The sequence below is a fragment of the Chiloscyllium plagiosum genome, unplaced genomic scaffold, assembly GCF_037043375.1.
Source record: "Chiloscyllium plagiosum isolate Xiang-an unplaced genomic scaffold, Cpla_swu_hap1 HiC_scaffold_17, whole genome shotgun sequence".
In the NCBI taxonomy this organism is placed as follows: domain Eukaryota; kingdom Metazoa; phylum Chordata; class Chondrichthyes; order Orectolobiformes; family Hemiscylliidae; genus Chiloscyllium; species Chiloscyllium plagiosum.
In genome coordinates this window covers 48,754,480-48,774,565 of record NW_028270155.1, presented here as the reverse complement: position 1 = coordinate 48,774,565, position 20,086 = coordinate 48,754,480, and the positions used below count along the sequence as shown (strand labels likewise).

The 20,086-nt window shown below is 41.0% G+C and overlaps 1 long non-coding RNA gene across 1 annotated transcript in view; it reads left to right on the top strand.

Annotated features, from left to right (window-relative positions):
* Positions 1-19,763, top strand: part of LOC148147329 (uncharacterized) — a 71,791-nt gene extending 52,028 nt beyond the window's left edge. The window contains exon 3 of the long non-coding RNA XR_015759876.1: positions 18,623-19,763. This is a non-coding gene — a long non-coding RNA (uncharacterized LOC148147329). The remainder of the gene's footprint in view (positions 1-18,622) is intronic.
* The last annotated feature ends 323 nt before the right edge of the window (positions 19,764-20,086 follow it).

Below are 20,086 nucleotides of genomic sequence, written 5' to 3'. Positions count from 1 at the left end.
AGCTAAGCTTTTTGTATATCTAGGAATGCATCCAATAGCAATAACAAATGTCATTTGCACCAGCCAGGAAATGTAATACCTACTATTTCCTAGGAAACATGGCACAAATTAAGTTTTATCCAGTTTATTCTGAGCTCTGAAATTTGGTCCCCTGATAGTCTGTGATTTTCATTTGCATTACATACTTTATGTTTGATTCCAGTTAACAAGGAAACTTCTGGTCAAAAATATCAAAAAGAAAGAATTAGACATTTCAGATCTTGAAATAAACAATGAATTTATTTGTGATCCTAAGAATAAAGTCGAGCACTAAGTAAAATATGTGGTCACAGAGGACTGGATGATTACAAATGTCACATCCTTGTTCAAAAAGAGATATAAAGATAAGCCCAGCAACTTCAATTTAACTTTGTCTTGGGGAATCTTCTAGAAACAATTTGTGACAAAATTAATAGTCATATGGACAAATGTCAGTACATTTAAGGTGGCCAGTATAGGCTTATTAAAGAATTACATAAAAGGTATGTTTAAACTAAATTGTTGGAGCTAAATGATCGCTAACATTGATGAAGAAATTGATGAGGAAATGGACATGGTATAAATGGACTTCCAAAAGGCATTTGGCAGTACCACACAACAGACTGGTGAACAACGTTATGACTCATTGAATAAAAAGATTGTAGCAACTTGGATACTGAATTGGCTGTGCAACGGGAAACAAAGTCATGATTAATGGATATTTTTTGGGGTTGGAGAAACGTCTGTAGTGGAGATTGCACAGTCAGAGCTAGGACCCTTGTTTTTCCTGGTATATGTTAAGAACTAGATCTTGGTGTACAGAGCATAACATCAAAGTTATCAGATGATATGAACATTGGAAGCATTGTGAACTATGAGTAGAATAATGGAGAACTTCAAAAAGGACATAGATAAGCTTGTGAAATGGGTGAAAAGGTAATAGAATTCAATGTGGAGAGATACAAAATGATTAATTTAGGTTTGAAGAACATGGCGAGACAACATGGAATGCAGGGTACAATTCTAATGGAAGTGCTGGAGCAAATGCACAAGCCATTGAGGTTGGTAGGACAGGTTGACAATGTTGAAAAATGTGTTGCTGGAAAAGTGCAGCAGGTCAGGCAGCATTCAAGGAGCAGGAGAATCGACGTTGCGGGCATAAGCCCTTCTTCAGGAATGAGGAGGGTGTGCCAAGCAGGCTAAGATAAAAGGTAGGGAGGAGGGACTTGGGGGAGGGGCATTGGGAATGCGATAGGTGGAAGGAGGTTAAGGTGAGGGTAATAGGTCGGAGAGGGGGTGGGAGCGGAGAGGTCGAGAAGGCGGTGCTGAGTCCGAGGGTTGGGACTGAGATAAGGTGGGGGGAGGGGAAATGAGAAAGCTGGAGAAATCTGCATTCATCCCTTGTGATTGTAGGGTTCCTAGGTGGAAGATAAGGCTCTCTTCCTCCAGGCGTCGTGTTGCTATGGTCTGGCGATGGAGGAGGCCAAGGACCTGCATGTCCTTGGTGGAGTGGGAGGGGGAGTTAAAGTGTTCAGCCACGGGGCGGTTGGATTGGTTGGTGCGGGTGTCCCAGAGGTGTTCCCTGAAACGTTCCACAAGTAGGCGGCCTGTCTCCCAATGTAGAGGAGGCCACATCGGATGCAGCGGATGCAGTAAATGATGTGTGTGGAGGTGCAGGTGAATTTGTGACGGGTATGGGAGGATCCCTTGGGGCCTTGGAGGGAAGTGAGGGGGGAGGTGTGGGCGCAAGTTATGCATTTCTTGCGGTTGCAGGGAAAGGTGCCGGGAGTGGAGGTTGGGTCGGTGGGGGGTGTGGACCTGACGAGGGAATCGTGGAGGGAGTGGTCTTTCCGGAACGCTGATAGGGGAGGGGAGGGAAATATTTCCTTGGTGGTGGGGTCTGTTTGGAGGTGGCGGAAATGACGAAGGATGATACGATGTATCTGGAGGTTGGTGGGGTGGTAGGTGAGGACCAGTGGGGTTCTGTCCTGGTGGCGATTAGAGGGGCGGGGTTCATGGGCGGAGAAGCGGGAAGTGGAGGAGATGCGGTGGAGAGCATCGTCAACTACGTCTGAGGGGAAATTGTGGTCTTTGAAGAAGGAGGCCATCTGGGTTGTTAGGTATTGGAATTGGTCCCTCTGGGAGCAGATGCAGCGGAATATGGGATGGCGTTTTTATAGGGGGCAGGGTGGGAGGAGGTTTAATCTAGGTAGCTGTAGGAGTCGGTCGATTTATAGTAAATGTCCATGTTGAGTCGGCCGCCCGAGATAGAAATGGAGATGTCTAGGAAGGGGAGGGAGTTGAAAAATGTGTTGCTGGAAAAGCGCAGCAGGTCAGGCAGCATCCAAGGAGCAGGAGAATCAATGTTTCGGGCATAAGCCCTTCTTCAGGAATGAGAAGGGTATGCCAAGCAGGCTTAGATAAAAGATAGGGAGGAGGGACTTGGGGGAGGGGCGTTGGAAATGCGATAGGTGGAAGGAGGTTAAGGTGAGGGTGATAGGCTGGAGAGGGGGTGGGAGCGGAGAGGTTGGGAAGAAGATTGCAGGTCAAGAAGGCGGTGCTGAGTCCGAGGGTTGGGACTGAGATAAGGTGGGGGGAGGGGAAATGAGAAAGCTGGAGAAATCTGCATTCATCCCTTGTGGTTGGAGGGTTCCTAGGCAGAAGATGAGGTGCTCTTCCTCCAGGCGTCGTGTTGCCATGGTCTGGCGATGGAGGAGGCCAAGGACCTGCATGTCCTTGGCAGAGTGGGAGGGGGAGTTAAAGTGTTCAGCCACGGGGCGATTGGGTTGGTTGGTGCGGGTGTCCCAGAGGTGTTCTCTGAAACGTGGACAATGTAACTAATGAAACATAGAACACTGTGTGCTTTATCAAAAGGTGCATAAACCAAGAGAGGAAGGAAATTGTGTTGAGTTGTATAAGTCATTAATTCAGTCTCAGCTGGATTATTGTATCCAGATCTGGTGACAGGAGATTTGATCGAAGCATTCAAAATCATAAAAGAGTAAGGACAGAGCAGGTAGGAAGAAAGTGACCTCACACATGAAAGGATTTAGAACAAGAGGGCACAGATTTAAAATGATGGATAAACTAAGTAAAAACAAAATATGAGAAAAACTTCTTCACTTAGCAAATTGTTCAGGTCTGAAATGCCCTGCCGTACAGTATGGTGGAGGTAGGTTCAATTGAAGCAATTAAAAAGGGAATTAGACAGTTCTCTCAAAAAAACAGTGAAATGTTACAGGGAGAAGGCAGGGAAATGGCACTAAGTGAATTGCTGTCTTAGAGAGGTATTGCATGACATGATTAGCTAAATGGGTTCCCTTCTGTGCTGTTAACATGAGATTACATGATCAATTTTCCACTGTATTTACTAGAGAAGATTTAACACACATACCCAGCACAAGAAAAGAAAATGACAGCACCCTTTAACCAAACATCTTGAACCTCATTCTAATTAAAAAAGGGTGTTTTGAAATGATTGCAAGAAATAAATCTCCAGATCCAGAGGAAATCCCTCTCTGAATGTTAAAGTAGCAACTGATGAACTCACTCCAATACTGACTGATCTCTTTCAAGAGAACAAGATTGTAGATCGTAAAACTTTATTGCAGCTAAATGTTTTATGGAAAGAAAGCCTTTAATGTAGGGCAAAATTTATACCTTCTGCATGTAGAGTTTTATCTGGGACTGGGAAATAGCACTCAACCAGTTTTTTTTAAGCTAACCAATTGGAGAAACTAAAACACGAAGTTTCTGAAACAATCAATCAGTAACTACAGTATAATGATATCAAAACTTATTCAAGTGCACAGGCTGTTGTTGTCTGTTGTGTACATTAATGATTTGGACTTCACTGCAAGGTGGGGTGTGGGAAAAGAGGAGATGGTCAAGATGTCTGCGGAAAACACTGAAATGGTTGGGGCGTTAAATAGTGAGGAAAATAGCCATAAACTGCAGCATGATATCAATGGGTTGCTTAGGTGAGCAGACGAGTGGCAAATGGAATTCAACCTGGAATGGTGTGAGGCAATATACTTGGGAGATCTAACAAGGCAAAGGATTACTCAATGAATGTTCATGGAAAGTACTGAAGGTCAGAGCAACTGCTTTTCTGCAGATCCATGAAGGTAGTAAGCAGGTAGATAAATTGGTGAAGAAGGCATATGAGATACTTGTGTTTATTAGCTGAGACATAGAATACAAGAGCAGGGAAGTTATGCTGGAACTATACAAAACATGGTTTAGTCCACAGCTGGAGTACTGCATGCTGTTTGAATCACCATATTATGCAGCGACACAGACTTGTTGGGCCCAAGGATCTGTTCTGTATTGTCTAGCTCTGATTCAAGGGAGGATGTGATTGTACTAGAGAGGGTGCAGAAGAAATTTACCATGGTGCTGCCTCAGCTATTTTGAAAGATTGGACAGGCTGAGGTTATTTGCCTTGGAGCTGCAAAGATTGAGAGGAGACCTGATAGAGGTATATAAGATTCACCTATTCAGATACTCTGAATAGGAAGGCACTTTTTCTGTTCGTAGAGTAATCAATAACCGGGGACATAGACTTAAGGTAAGAGGTAAAAGCTAAGTGGAGAGATGAGGAGAACCTTTCTCACTCAGAGGGTGGTGGGAGTCTGGAATTCATTGCCTGAAAAGGTGGTCAATTCAGAAACACTTAATATTTAGATATTCACTTTGTTGATATAACCTCCAGGGCAGTGGGCCAGGAGTTGTAAAATGGGTTTAGCGTAATCACTCCTTTGTTGACTAGTACCACCACAATGGGCTTAAAGACTCTGTTGTAAATATGTACGTCTACAGATCTAAATGTATCATTATTAAAAAGGTCCCAGTTCTTACATAATAACACGGCATCTTTTAGTCCACCTGAAAGAGCAGACAGATTCTGGTGTTAATGTTTCTTGCAAAAGACAGCCCCTCTGACAGTGCAGTACTCCCTGAGTAGAGCCCTGGAATGTCAGCCCAGGTATATGTGCTCAGGTCTCTGGAAAGGTAAACGTGACCAGTTAACCTGCTGACTTATCAGCAAGTGTGTGGCTCACAAAGGCATGATTGACATGATGAATTATGTAAGGCCCTGCATTGGCATATTTCAAATTTGTCTTATACTGATGCTCTCCTTGCAGTATTACTCTGCAGTCTAGGCCTCACATCACTCTAGCACAAAGCTGAATGAGGCAGTGATGACACCTGACACCATTTCAGGATATAAATCCAATGTGCTATTAAATCTTGCTTCCACTGTCTCAGAAAATTTGTTTAATTCACTTGACTCTTATTTCAGATATTTAATATCAATTTAGAAAAGAGGGTATTTCCCTTTCCAGCTCTAAATATTTGATTTAATTTATTATTGTCATATGTACCTAAGTACAGTGAAAAGTTTTGTTTTGTGTGCAATACAGGCAGATCATACCATACAAAGTACATAAGGGAAATAGAATAAATAGAGGAATACAATATTACGGCTGCAGACAAAGTGCAGAAAGAGTGAGGGCAACATTAAATTTAAAATTTGCAAGGTCCATTTCAAAAACGGGGATGAAGCTGTTCTTGAGTCTGTCGGTAATGAGTGTTTAAGCTTCCGTATTTTTGAATGAAATTTGAAATATTGAAATTTTGAAATTTTTAAAAGAGAAATCTACTCACGTCTGCGTACAATATTTTCTTCGAACATTTAACAGGGAAACCGCATCCACGCATTGAACTATTTCATAATCAAATGACCTCTGAACAAAGTATCCTCTAGAAAGTCATGATCATAACATAATAGAATTTAATATTCAGTTTGAGAATGAGAAGCTTGGATCAGAAACAGCCATGTTTAATGCAAAAAGAGGGGATTAGGAGGAAATGAGGATGAAATTAGCTAAAGGGAATTGGGTGGATATATTAGCAAAAATGACAGCAAACAAGCAGTGACTGACATTGAAGGAGATGGTACATCACTCTCAGGAAAAATACATCTCAGTAAGGAAGAAAAATTCTAAGAGAAGCATAAACAAGCATGGCTAACCAAGGAAATGTAGGAGGGTACTAAGTTGAAGGATAGGGTTGCATGGTGGGACAATGGTTAGCACTGCTGCCTCATAGCGCCACAGACCCGGTTCAATTCCTGCCTCAGGCAACTGTGTGGAGTTTGCACATTCTTCCTGTGTCTGCCTGGGTTGCCACCCACAGTCCAAAATTGTGCAGGTGAGGTGAATTGGCCATGCTAAATTTCCCGTAGTGTTAGATGTATGGGTATGGGTGGGTTGCTCTTTGGAGGGTCAGTGTGGACTTGCTGGGCCAAAGGGCCTGTTTTCACACTGTAAGTAATCTAAATCACAAAGCATGTAAGGGAGCCAAAGTCAGTTATAGCCTTAAAAAATTCAACCTGAATGTTTAACATGAGGAGGACATCCAATGGTAAATAAATACCATTTAACATTTGTAAAATTATTGCTATGCTGTCCTGCAGAGGTCTATATAAGGCTTCAATTTACACCAATATTTTAGGTAAGGAGAGTGAAGGCATGGTGGCCAAATTCACAGAAGATCAACATGTGCAGGCAAGTATGTTGTGAAGAAGACAAAAGGATGTCGCCGACGGATATCAAAAGATTAAGTGTGTCAGTAAAAATCAGGAAAATGGTGTATATGTGGGAAAATTGTTCATTCTGGCAGCAAGATTTAAAAAACAGAGCATTACTCAAACAAGTACAGAATTCCAAAGTGTCGAGGGATTTAGGTGTTTTGGTGTACTAATCACAAAATGATCGTATGTTAATATTGTACAAAATTAAGGTGAAAAGGATACTTTGCTTTATTATGAGAGGAATTGAACATAAGAGTAAGGATGGTATGCATAATTTATACATGGCATTGATGTATAATTCTTGATTATAATGTGCAGTTTTGGGCTCCTTATTTGAGGAAGGATGTGAATATATTGGTTAGAGGAGACTTATGGGATTGATGCCCAGAATGAGGTGGCTGCCTCATAAAATTAGGTCGGACGGCTTGGCTTGTTTCCACTGGAGTTGAGGAGAGTGAATGGTGACTTGCTTGAAGTTTGACCTTTGGAGAGGTCTTGTGAAGGTCCATGTGGAAAACATATTTTCTTTTATTGGTCAGTCCAGAACTAAGGGGCTGTATTTTAAAATTAGGGAATACTCTTTCAGGATCAAGATGAGGAGAATATTTTCTCTCAGTGGGTGGTGCAACTTTGGAAGTCTTAGTCATAGAGTCATAGTCAGAGATGTACAGCACGGAAACAGACCCTTCAATTCAACTTGTTTGTGCTGAATCAGCTCTCCTAACCTAATGTAGCTCTCATTTGCCAGCACGTGGTCATATCACTGTAAACCCTTCCCATTCATATGCCTGTCCAGATGCCTTTTAAATGTTGTAATTGTTTCAGCCTCCACTGCTTCTTCTGGCAGCTCATTCCATACAGGCAACACCCTCTGCGTGCAAAAGTTGCCCTTTAGGTCCCTGTCTCAGAAAGTAGTGGAGGCAGAGGTGTTGAACTGCCTGTCCCAGGATCCGCACCTCATCTGCACATCCTGGTGAAGTTAGCTCCTCTTCCTGATACTGACTGTCTGTCTTGGGGTTGTCACCTTGCCCATTCCTCTCAGTGATGCTGACTGCCTGCCTCAAAGTTTTTACCTCTCCCAATTCCCTTGGAAATGCTATCTAACTCAGAGCATTGTTAGGACTGTTTGGAGTTAGCGGTGCTGATGGGAAGGCTGAATTACATTGATTCTGTGCAGAGAACTCAGTGATCTATCAAGAGCAGTTGGATGGCTCTGTGCTGTTAGAATGATCTCAGTTCAAGGAATTATTTGGTAGTTATGTGTTTGAGTCAGAACTCAGTTGAAATCCTGTGGAACTGACGGAGTGAGAAGATTGGCTGTCTGTATAAAGGAGGCATAAGGGCAGCTTTGAAGCTGCCCATGAACATTCACACTTAAATGCAGCTGAGAGAGTGGAGTTTGAAAAGCTCACATACAATGTTTGCAGTTGCTTGATGCAGTTGAACAAGATGGAAGCTCAGGTGAAACCTCAACAGCAGGACTGGCATGGTAAGGCTAGATATCAGTGAAGAGCTGGAGTTGTTCTTGTGAATGAATACTAGTGTACAATTTCAGAGTCCTGAGTTTTGATCCAGGAAAGAAATACCATTGACCAGAATGAGAGCAGTCATTAAGGCAGTCCATGAATGTGAGGGTCATGGCCAGATAGGTAAAAGTGAAGAATTGTAATCTCTTGTGAAATTTAGTGAGATTTGATGACCCACTATTCATTAATGTCTGGGGCATTGCCGATTTAATCTGGGGGATCTGTTTTGATCATGTGTATTATTTGATGTGCACCGAGAGGTGCTTGATCAGTCTGTTACCCGTACTTACAACAGGTTAATTTTGGGTGTTAGAAACAAATTGTGCTTGTTTTGTAGATTATATTACTGTTCTATCATTGTCCAGTTAAATTTACTGTTGTTTATTCAAAAGAGTAGAGTCTTAGGACTATATTTTCTTAAATAGGTTCCCTAGATGTCACACTTTGTCCATTGTAAAAGTAAAAAGTATTGGTCTGTTGTAAGATTGAAACATAAACAATATTACTTACAGTGTGAAAACACACCCTTCGGCCCAACAAGTCCACACCAACCCGCCGAAGCGCAACCCACCCAGACCCATTCCCCTACATTTACCCCTTCACCTAACATTATGGGCAATTTAGCATGGCCAATTCACCTAACCTGCACATTTTTGGACTGTGGGAGGAAACCCACACAGACATGGGGAGAATGTGCACACTCCACATAGTCAGTCGCCTGAGGTGGGAATTGAACACAGGTCTCTGACGCTGTGAGGCAGCAGTGCTAACCACTGTGTCACCGTGCCGCCCACAAAACAAGGGCTCATCCAGGATTTAGTTTGATAATGAGACAACATGAACACCAACTACAGCGTCTCAGTCAGAAGTAACTGACAGATGGGAGAGAAGTGGGATTAAAGCAGTATGGTTGGGTAAACAGATCAACTCATCATTGATTATTTTGGGGATGCCTTGGTAATGACCTTTTCCCATGATGGTCAGCATTGTCTCCTCCATTAGGATTAAAACATACAAGTGTGCACATTTGCCTCCAGTTTGTTCATGTTCCCAACTCTTGTATGTCAATGTTTCCTGCAAGAACGAAGGAATTGTGTTGGTAAGTTGGTAAGTGTCCTGAAAAAGTCTTGGATGGTGTCATGATTAAATGATGAGTGCAAATTTTGCAGGAGTTTTATGTCTGTGAAGGTGAAATAAAAGGTTGAATTGAGAGAGATTGTTTGTGGCAATCATTTGCTACAAATTTGCAGGTGAAATCATGTGAGATATACCATTTGCAGGTGAAATCATGTGAGATTGGGGGAGGCAATGGCCTATTGTCACTGGACTTTTAATCCAGAGTCCGAGGTAAGGTTCCAGGGATCCAGTTGGAATTTGAATTCAATAAAAATTCAGAATGAAAAGTCTAATGATGACCATAACCCAAAACCCATCTGGATTTTCAGTGCAATTTAGGGAAGAAAACTGCCTAGTCTGGCCTATATGTGACTCGAGATCCACAACAAATCCAATTGATTCTTAATTGCCATCAGTTATGTCACATAACATTTAAGCATTTCTGCTAGATGACTATGTTCCTAAAAGTGCAAGACATCACTGGCATTTGCAGTTAGCATGATACTTAATAACAGACCAATACGATATATTAATTTCAAAAGTTCCAATTCATCGATGCTGTAATAGTCACAAATCAGTAATACAAATGACAGCAGAATAATAATGATGGTTGCCTTGAGGCTTTAATTTTGTGTCTTCTGTTTCAGGCTTGAAGAACTGTGAACGTAGGATATTCCTTCATTACACCTGCCTTCATGTTAAAAGCCATTATTTGTATACATAATTCCGTCATACTTCATCTTAATTGTTTTTGGTTCTATATTTTGGCTAAGGCAAAAGTGAGTCTCACATCTTATAGTTGAAATTTATCAAGACATTCTCAGAAGCTGAAACTTGTTTTGACATAAGCCAATGAGAAGTTTGACAGCTGTTTCTGGATGCCAAGTAAAAGATCCAGCCCTGTTTCTCTCATAAACATCACCAAAACGATCATGTCTGTACAATGTTACTAATTACTTTGTGCTATCTTTTTAATATCTTAAACAAGGCTCAGTGGTTAGCACTGCTACCTCACAGTGCTAGTGACCTGGGTTCAATTCCCAACTTGGGCAACTGTCTGTGTGGAGTTTGTACATTCTCCCTGTGTCTGTGTTCCAGTTTCCTCCCACAATCTAAAGATGTGTAGGTCAGGTGAACTGGCCATGCTAAATTGTCCATAATGGTGAGTACATTAGTCAGGGGTAAACATGGGGGAATGGGTCTGGAAGGGTTACTCTCTGGAGGGTTGGTGTGGACTTGTTGGGCTGAAGGGCCTGTTTCCACAGCGTACAAAGAAAATTTACAGCCCAGGAACAGGCCCTTCAGCTCACCAAGACTGAGCCGATCTAAATGTACTGTCTAAACCTGTCGGTCAATTCCTAAGCATCTGTATCCCTCTACTCCCCACCTACTCATGCATCTGTCCAGACGCATCTTAAATGAATGTACTGTGCCTGCCTCTACCACCTCTGCTGGCAATGCGTTCCAAACGCCCACCACCCTCTGTGTGAAGTACTTGCCGCGTGTATCCCCCTTAAACTTCTCACTTCTCACCTTGAAAGCGTGACTTCTCATTATTGAATCCTTCACCCTGGGAAAAAGCTTGTCTCTATCCACCCTGTCTAAACCTTCATGATTTTATAAGCCTCAATAAGGTCCCCCCTCTATCTCCTTTTTTCTAATGAAAATAAACCTGACCTACCCAACCTCTCTTCATAGCTGTATGGCATCTAAATAAAGCAATTTTGATTAGATAATATTTAACATTGATTTTATTTCGATTGCTACAAGTATTTGGAGCTGCTATTGTTTGTGGATATTGATATTGGCGCTGGTAATAATAGTTTAAAGAATGTAAATGTCAAACATCATGAACCCTCTTAACTTGTCTTCAGTTAAGGTCTTCTGAAAATCCCTAAGTGATGTTATTTTTATCTAACAATGAGTTATAGAGCTTTTCTGTCAGAATTGTTCAATTGCGCCACTCAGTGTTCTGTCTATAAAGTAAGTCCCTCTGTATTTTAATACTCATTGATAAAGATTTTCATTTTCTTCTTTGATTTCCACTGATGTGATTTCCTGTGGTGAGTGAAGTGGCACCAATGAGATTCGTGATCTGTTCACTGTCTAACAAATCAACACTTTCACTGAGCATCTGGCAATTGGAAGAAACAACTGAAACAAAAGTTTTTTTTCCTCTATGGATTAGATGAAACTGCGACAGTGTATGGGACTGAATGACTGTGCAACTGGACTGTCTGTTTTGGACTGTTACAGGAATAGAAAGATAATGGTTCCTGATGCAATTTATCTTCCTTTTAAGAAAACAGACAGCAGTTTAGAGAGAAATTTGCAGAATCACATAACATTGACTGAAGCAGATCCCTCAGCTGAACTGAGACTGAAGATTTACTCTTACTTTAAGGAAATAACAATGAATCATTATTAGACAGACTGGGAGCAGCCATGGTAGACTGGTTAGTAAGGCAAGATCATATAGGGTCCAGGGAAGCTAGCCAATTAGATATAAAGTTGGCTGTAAGGTAAAAGACATGGAGTGGTGATGGGTTGTTTTTTGGACTGGAGGCCTGTGACCAGTGGTGTGTTAGATAGATCAGTGCTGGGTCCACAGCTTTTTGTCATTTAGAAAAATATAAGAGGTACGGTCAGTAAGTTTGCCTATGACACCAAAGCAGGTTGAGTAGTGGACAGTGAAGATTATCTTACAGGACAACGGCACCTTGATTAGATGGGCCAGAGGGCCAAGGAGTGGCAGATGGAGTTTAATTTTGTGAATGTGATGGTTACATTTTGATAAGTAAAATCAGGGAGGATTTACACAGTTACTGATCGGGCTCTGGGAAGCAATGCTGAACAGAGTGACCTGGGGGTGCAAGTGCTTAGTTCCTTGAAAGTAGTGTCACAGATAGACAGTGTGATGAAAAAGGCATTTGGCACACTTGTCTTCATTGGTCAGAACACTGAGTAAAGAAATTGGGATGCCATGTTGCAGCTGCATAGCACATTGGTGAGGCCACTTTTGGAATACTGCATACAGTTCTGATGGGCCTTCTATAGGAAGGATGTCATTACACTTGAGGATGATGCAGAAAAGATTTACAGGATGTTGCTGGGACTGGAAGGTTTGAGCTATAGACAGCCGCTGTATAAGCTGGGAAGTTTTTCCCTGGAGTGTCAGAGGCTGAGAGTTGACTGTAAAATCATAAGGGGCATGGACAGGGCGGATTGCCAAGGTTTTTTTTTCCTAGGGTGGGGGAGTTCAAAACTAGAGGCGATAAGTTTAAGGTGAAATGGGCAAGATTTAGAAAAACACATGAAGGATAACTTTTTCACTTAGAGGGTGGTGCGTGGATGGAATGAGCTGCCAGAGGAAGTAGTGAAGACGGCTATATTTAAAAGGAACCTGGATGGGTACATGAATAGGAAGAGTTTAGAGGGATATGGACCAAATGCTGGCAAATGGGACTAGGTCAGACTGGGATGCCTGGTTGCATGGACGAGTTGGATTGAAAGGTCTGTTTCCATGCTGTATGATTTTCTGACCGGGATAAATTCAGAATCCAGCAAAAGATGACAAATGGTAATAAAGACAGAGAAAATAAACCACAAGGGCAAACTAGTGAGGAATATAAAATCTGACAAAAAGAGCTTCGTCAAATATATAAAAGAGAAGACAGTGAATATAGATCACTTAGAAAATTGTTCTGGGACATAGTATTGTGAAACAAGGAAATGGCAGAGGAGTTAAACAGATATTGTGCAACAGTCTTTATAGTGGAAGATACTTTGAACATTCCATTGATTCTAAGGAATAAGGGGGAAGAATTAAGAACTATCATCATCACTAAAGTAGTTTTAAGCAAACTAATAGGGCTAAAGGATGATGAGTCCCTTGGCCCTGATGGCTTACATCCAAGGATTCGAAAAGAAATAACTGCACAGATTGTGGATGCATTGTTTGCAATTTTCAAAAAATTCATGGTTTCTGGAGAAATTTCAGAGGATTGGAAAACTGCCAATGAGACACCCCTGTTCAAAAAGAGGAGACAAGAAGTGGATAACTATGGACTGATTAGCCTAATGTCTATTGTTGGAAAAGTACTGTAATCAATTACTAAGGAAGTAATAATGGAACATTTAGAACCTAATAACCTAATCAAGCAGAGCATGGGTTCATGAAAGGGAAATCACATCTGACTAGTTTATTAGAGTTTGCCGTAGAAGTCTCAACCAGAGTGAATAGAAGGGAACCAATAGATGTGTTATATTTGGACTTCCAGAAGGCACTTGACAAAGTACATCACAAAAGGTTAAGTCATAAGATAAGAGCTCACAGTGTTTGAGCTAGTATATTGACATGGATGGGGAATTGGCTAATGGGCAGGCAACAGCAAGTGGGGATAAAGGGTTCTTGTTCAGGTAGGCGACCCATGATGAATTGAATTCCAGCGGGATCAGTGCTGGGCCCACAACTGTTTACGATATATATTAATGACTTGGAGGAAGGAAGTGAATACACTATCGCCAAATTTGGAATCTGTGCCATAGTACAACATTTTCTATGACTTGACTTATGATGCAGCTGCTCCAGATGACGTAACTCCATGCCAGTGTCACTGGTGAAGAATAAGCAGCTGGGACCTTGCTTCATGAAAAGTTGAAGTTGGCGAAGTGCTCCCAGAAAACACATTTTGAATATGACACTGCTAAATCAACCTTCCTCTCTCACTCCCTTGCCCTCATTGCACCACTTCACCCTTCAAGAAGGTATGTCTGCAAACTTACCAAACCACCATGTCTTTCTTAAAACTGTCCTAAAAATAGATAGAAACAATTTAGCATTAAAACAATGTGCTAGCTGAAGGTAGAATTAAGCTAAAGAACAGGGGAAATAGAGCAGAAATTGTTGTAAAGTTAATGAGCAGCATAAACGGCAAATCAGCAACTAACCAGCATATAAAAGTTTGAATAGGGATGCTGAAAGATCCATCTTGTTTGTTAGTACCATAATTTTTGAGTGTAGTTATCACATGGAGGCTGGGAAAGCCTTTCACAAAAGAAGCTTTTGACAAATTTAGGCTCTGATATTTACATATTGCAATAGACCCTTCAGATATGCACTAGACACCAACAATTGATCCAATGTTGTACCTCTGGTATAGGATGAGCACATGTGCATTGCACAGTGAAAATTCCAAACCCATGAGTGCACTAAGCCCAAGATGCTATCCGTGCATGAAGAGTTAAGGAAATGAGAGAGGGACATTGAGGATGCTCACTCTTGAACTTTAGAGAGCAATTGAATAAGGTATGGTAAAATGAGCATTCTTACCTTTTTAATAAATGGCAATTAATAGTTCATTTTGATGAAGGGTTTGAATTGACTGCTGAATGAAGTCACCAAACTCCAGAATCTATATTCAGTATCCTTTTGGAATCCACAACTTCCTTTCAAACAGAAACCATTGACCATTCATAATGCTGCTTGACTGTAAAAGTCATTTCTTTTGATAGACCATTGACTCAGCTTCTTTAAAGGTTGACATTCTAATTGCTATTACAGAAATTGACACTTTCCAACATTGATGCTACACTTGGTACAATTTACAACCCCAGTTATTGTCAACAGAAGCTATAAAGTGCTTAATTTGAAGTGTGCTGCAGATCTATAGTGACCATAGGAGTGTTAATGTTGGCAGCTCACCTCTTATCTTTGGCATAGCAACTTATAGTTGGCAAGTGGGACAGAAGTAAATTAAATGAAGGTTGAAAAAAAGTGCTGTACTTTAATTTGCCCGTTTCATTTCAGAGACATTGCAAGAGTTGTGTTTGGTGCAAGAAAAAAAAAACTAAATGTTTTAATGTGATTAAGACAAGAAAGACTTAATAAAAGAACATACACCATTTTTCTTCTCTGTTTGTAATGAATAGATGGTCACAGTGCAGGCAATATTGAGGTAATTGGAGTAATGTGTGTACAGTATAAACATTGATGTGGACAAATTGGCCAGGTGGTATGTTTCTGTGTTGTATATTGTATATAATTTAATCAGAGAAGCACAGGAGCAGAAACACATCATTCAGCCCTTAATTCTGTCCTGCCATTCAGTGAGATCTTGGCATGCATACTCTTTGGCTTCATATATCTTATTTAAAGCTCTTGGTCAGAAAATCATCTATTGAATCTCAGATTTAATAATAAATAAGCTAATATTTTCTGCTCTGTGGGACAGAGTTTTCCTTTCTACCATCCTTTGCAGAATGAAACATTTCCTAATGTTCCTCCTGAGTAGATATCTAATTTGAAAGCTTGTTCCCCTGTTCAACTTCCTCATTGGTGGAATGTTACAATTCCTGTGAGGAGGCTATAAACTAAGATAAACAAATTAACTGAATGACCCCAAAATGAAGAAATTACTAACAATGTTTCACTTCTTTATAACTTTGCCTCTGATTTGTATCGAAGGAAATGTGGACTAAACATAAATGAATAAGCAAATGATATTTCAACTGGAGGAAAATTTCACTTTTAGTTAAGTTATTCATTCAGCAAATATGCATCTCACACAACCATGAACAATCCTTTCACTGCACCTGTCCCAAGATTTTCAAACATAGTTTCCAGCATATAGGGTCTCAATCGTTTCAGCTCTGGAGTCATATTCACTGGCAGCAGTGTTCCGGTCCCTAAATATTGTTACTACTGACGAAGTGAATCTCTCTCTCTTAGGTCACATTGCTCCGAATAGCACACGCTGCTGAAGTTCATTTCAAATCGATGAAACAGCAATAATAGGTTCACGATCTGGTCCCCCGATACTATTTTACATTGTTTTTAGGATTAAATCCCATTTAACTCATCTTTATATCATTTCCCCAAGAGCTCCTGGAAAATATTTTTCTTCTTACTGCCAAACAGAAAACTCACCCTGTCATGGAGAGTCCGTTGATTTATCCTCCTCTTCTTCATTCTATGTTGCTTTTTTTCCGGTTTGTCATCTTTCTCTTTCTTCTTCCTCTAGTTCTTGTGCCTTGAAGACTCCCTTTTGCCACTGGTCATGTGTTCCATTTCTTTGTTTGTTTCCTATTGGCAATACTTCCAAGTCACATGGGTCAGAATTTCATACTGTCCAAAAAATTAAAACTGATCCCTTTACAGGTGATGCAAATTCTTAATATTCTTTCCTATTTGATAAAAAAATGGTTTTCCCAGAAGTTTCATAGAAATGCTATTTTTTCCTTATTGTTACTGTTTCCAGGTTAATGTTCACCACATCGAAACAGACAGCCTTCTGGGGTTTTCATTGAGAAGACACTGTACCAGAATAACCATATAAATACAGTGGCTATAAGATGAGGTCAGAAACTAGGGAGCCTGCAGAGAGTAACTCACCTCCTAATCCCCACCCTCCTGTCCAGTATCTACAAGTCACAATTTAGGACTTCAATGGAAAAATCCCACTTACCTGGATGAGTGTGTCTCCAACAACATTCAAGAACTTGACACCATTCAGGACAAAGCACCTCTTTTGATTGATATCATATCCACAATCATCCACTTCCTCCCTCACCAACATCCAGTCGCAGCAGCGTGTACCACCTACAAGATTCACCAAGGCTCCTTGGGCAGCACTTTCCAAACCCATGACCACAACGATGTAGAATGACAAGGATAGCAGATACATGGGAGCACCATCATTTGTAAATTTTCCACCAATCCATTTGCCATCCTGACTTGGAACTGTATCACCATTTCTTCAGTGTCATTGGCTACAAAATCCAGGAACTCCTTCCTTAATAGCATTGTGCGTCTACTTACAACAAATAGGCTGCAGCAGTTTAAGAATGATGTGGAAATAGCGGTGTTGGACTGGGGTGGGCAATATTAAAACAAATTAGGAAGGGGAGGAAAGGGTGTATTATCGATTCTACATAACACCAGGTTATAGTCCAACCGATTTATTTGGAAGTACAAGCTTTCAGAGTGTTGCACAGCTCACTAGCACCTTCTCAAGGGCAATTAAGAATGGGCAGTAAGGACTAGACCAGCCAGTGACATCTACATTCCATGAATAATTATTAAAGAGAAATCTTGATGCACCCAGTCAATTGCTTTCAAAACTTAAAAATTCTATATTCTAGGGAAAGCAAGCCTTGTTTTATATTTCTAACCATATTGTAGTGAATGTTCTAGCACTACATGACTTTCATGGCCAATATATTCTTTCTAAGTTATTGTGCTCATCATTATACTTAATTTTGGATCAAGTTTGGACTCAGATAAGTGATCATCGCTAGACATTATTAAACATACCACCATTCATTAGGAAAGGTAGGAGAAGGTGTATTTGCGATTCTACACACATTGGTCCTTATTCCATCTTATTCTCACATTACCATGACCTCACTGATATCAACCTTAAAAATCACACAACACCAGGTTATACTCCAACAGGTTTAATTGGAAGCACACTAGCTTTCGGAGCACCGCTCCTTCATCAGGTGATAGTAGACGACACAATTGTAAGGCACAGAATTTATAGCAAAAATTTACAGTGTGATGTAACTGAAATTATACATTGAAAAATACCTTGATTGTCTGTTGAGTCTTTCATCTGTTCAAATACCATGATAGTTTCACTTCTTTCATGTGTAAATCACAAAATCTTTTATATTAAAAAGTTGCATTCTCAGGTTAGCTGTAACAATGGGTGTTAGCTAGACAATATGTTGGAGATGTTCGCCCCCTGTGTTCTCTGTTTATGCCATGATGTTGAGATTGATTCTAATCTAAAAAGTGAGATAACAGAGTTTTACATGAATTCATGCAGTTTTTGAGCAAAGTACAATGTAACTCTGCAAGTACAAATTCACCCCACAAAATATATGTGTGCATGTGGGTCTTTGTGTGTCTGTCTGGGTTGGGGGTTGTGAGTGCGAGAGAGAGTGTATATGTGTGTGTAGCGAGGGTAGAGTGTCTTAAGTCTGTGAGGGGGTGCTTGTGTGAGTGCATCTGTAACTGACAGGGTACCCTTCATTGTTCAGTACTTCCCAGGAGCTGAAAAACTACGCCATGTTCTTTGTGACCTGCAACACATTATCAATGAGGGTCAGAACCTCACCAAGATCTTCCTCACACTTCCACTACTTGCCTTTAAACAACCGCCAAACCTCAAACAAATCATTGTTTGTGGCAAGCTGCCCGGCTCTCAGGACAACTCCATCCAACCCTGTCACGGTAGGTGCTGCAAGACGAGTCAGAGTGTGGACGTAGATACCACCATTACACGTGGGGACATCTCCCACCTTGTACATGGCAGGTACTCATGTGACTAGCCAACGTTGTTTATCTTATATGTTGCAGGCAAGGATGCCCGGAGGCATGGTACATTGGGGAAACCGAGCAAAGGCTACGACAACAGATGAATGGGCACCGCACAATAATCAACAGACAGAAGTGTTCCCTCCCAGTTGAGGAACACTTCAGTGGTGCAGGACATTCGACCTCGGACCTTCAGTGACCATCCTCCAAGGCGGACTTCGGGAGAGGCAGCATCGAAAAGTGGCCGAGCAGCGGCTGATAGCTAAGTTCGGTACCCACAGAGAGGGCCTCAACCGGGACCTTGGGTTCATGTCACATTACAGGTGACCACCATTGCACTATACACACACACAGACACTCCTCCACACACACACACAAACACACACACTTCTATACACACACATACACACGGACACACATATACACAGACATGCACACAGACACGCACACAGACACTCACACACACCCTTGCAGACACACACACTCCCACACTCACACAGGCATCCTCTCAGAGACTTAGACCACTCTACATTCATGCACACACATATACACTCTCTCTCACAGACACTCACAAACCCCCACCCTGGACACACACACACACACTCCCACATGCACCCTCTCACAGACTTAAGACACTCTACACACATATATACACTCTCTCTCACACTCACAACCCCCACCCCAGACAGACACACATACACAGACAGACAAAGACCCACATATATGCACACATATATTTTGTGGGGTGAATTTGTACTTGCAGAGTTACATTGTATTTTGCTCAAAAACTGCATGAATTCATGTAAAACTCTGAGCTCAAAAACTGCATGAATTCATGTAAAACTCTGTTATCTCACTTTTTAGATTAGAATCAATCTCAACATCATGGCATAGTCAGAGAACACAGGGGGCCAACACCTCCAACATATTGTCGAGCTAACACCCATTGTTACAGCTAACCTGAGAATGTAACTTTAAAAAAAAAGGTTTTGTGATTTACACATGAAAGAAGTGTGGTATCATGGTATTCGAACAGATGAAAGACTCAACAAATAATCAAGGTATTTTTCAATGTATAATTTCAGTTACATCACACTGTAAACTTTTGCTATAAATTCTCTCTGTTAGGATTAAGCCCTCCACTATCACCTGATGAAGGAGCGGCGCTCCGAGAGCTAGTGTACTTCCAATTAAACCTGTTGGACTATAACCTGGTGTTGTGTGATTTTTAACTTTGTACACCCCAGTCCAACACCGGCATCTCCAAATCATGATGTCAACCTTATTCACCATTGTTTCTCATCATGCCACAAGTCATTAATAAAGATATAAAATATTTGAATTCCAGCATTAATTCTTGTGGAACAGTAATAGTTGCTTTGTCTAGACATTACACCTTTACAATTAAAGAAAAATTTAGGGGATACTGTTCCTTTGTGCATTCTCTGATGCACAGCTTTACCAATCAGATTTGACTTGCCTTTTCTTGAATTTAAACAAAAGATT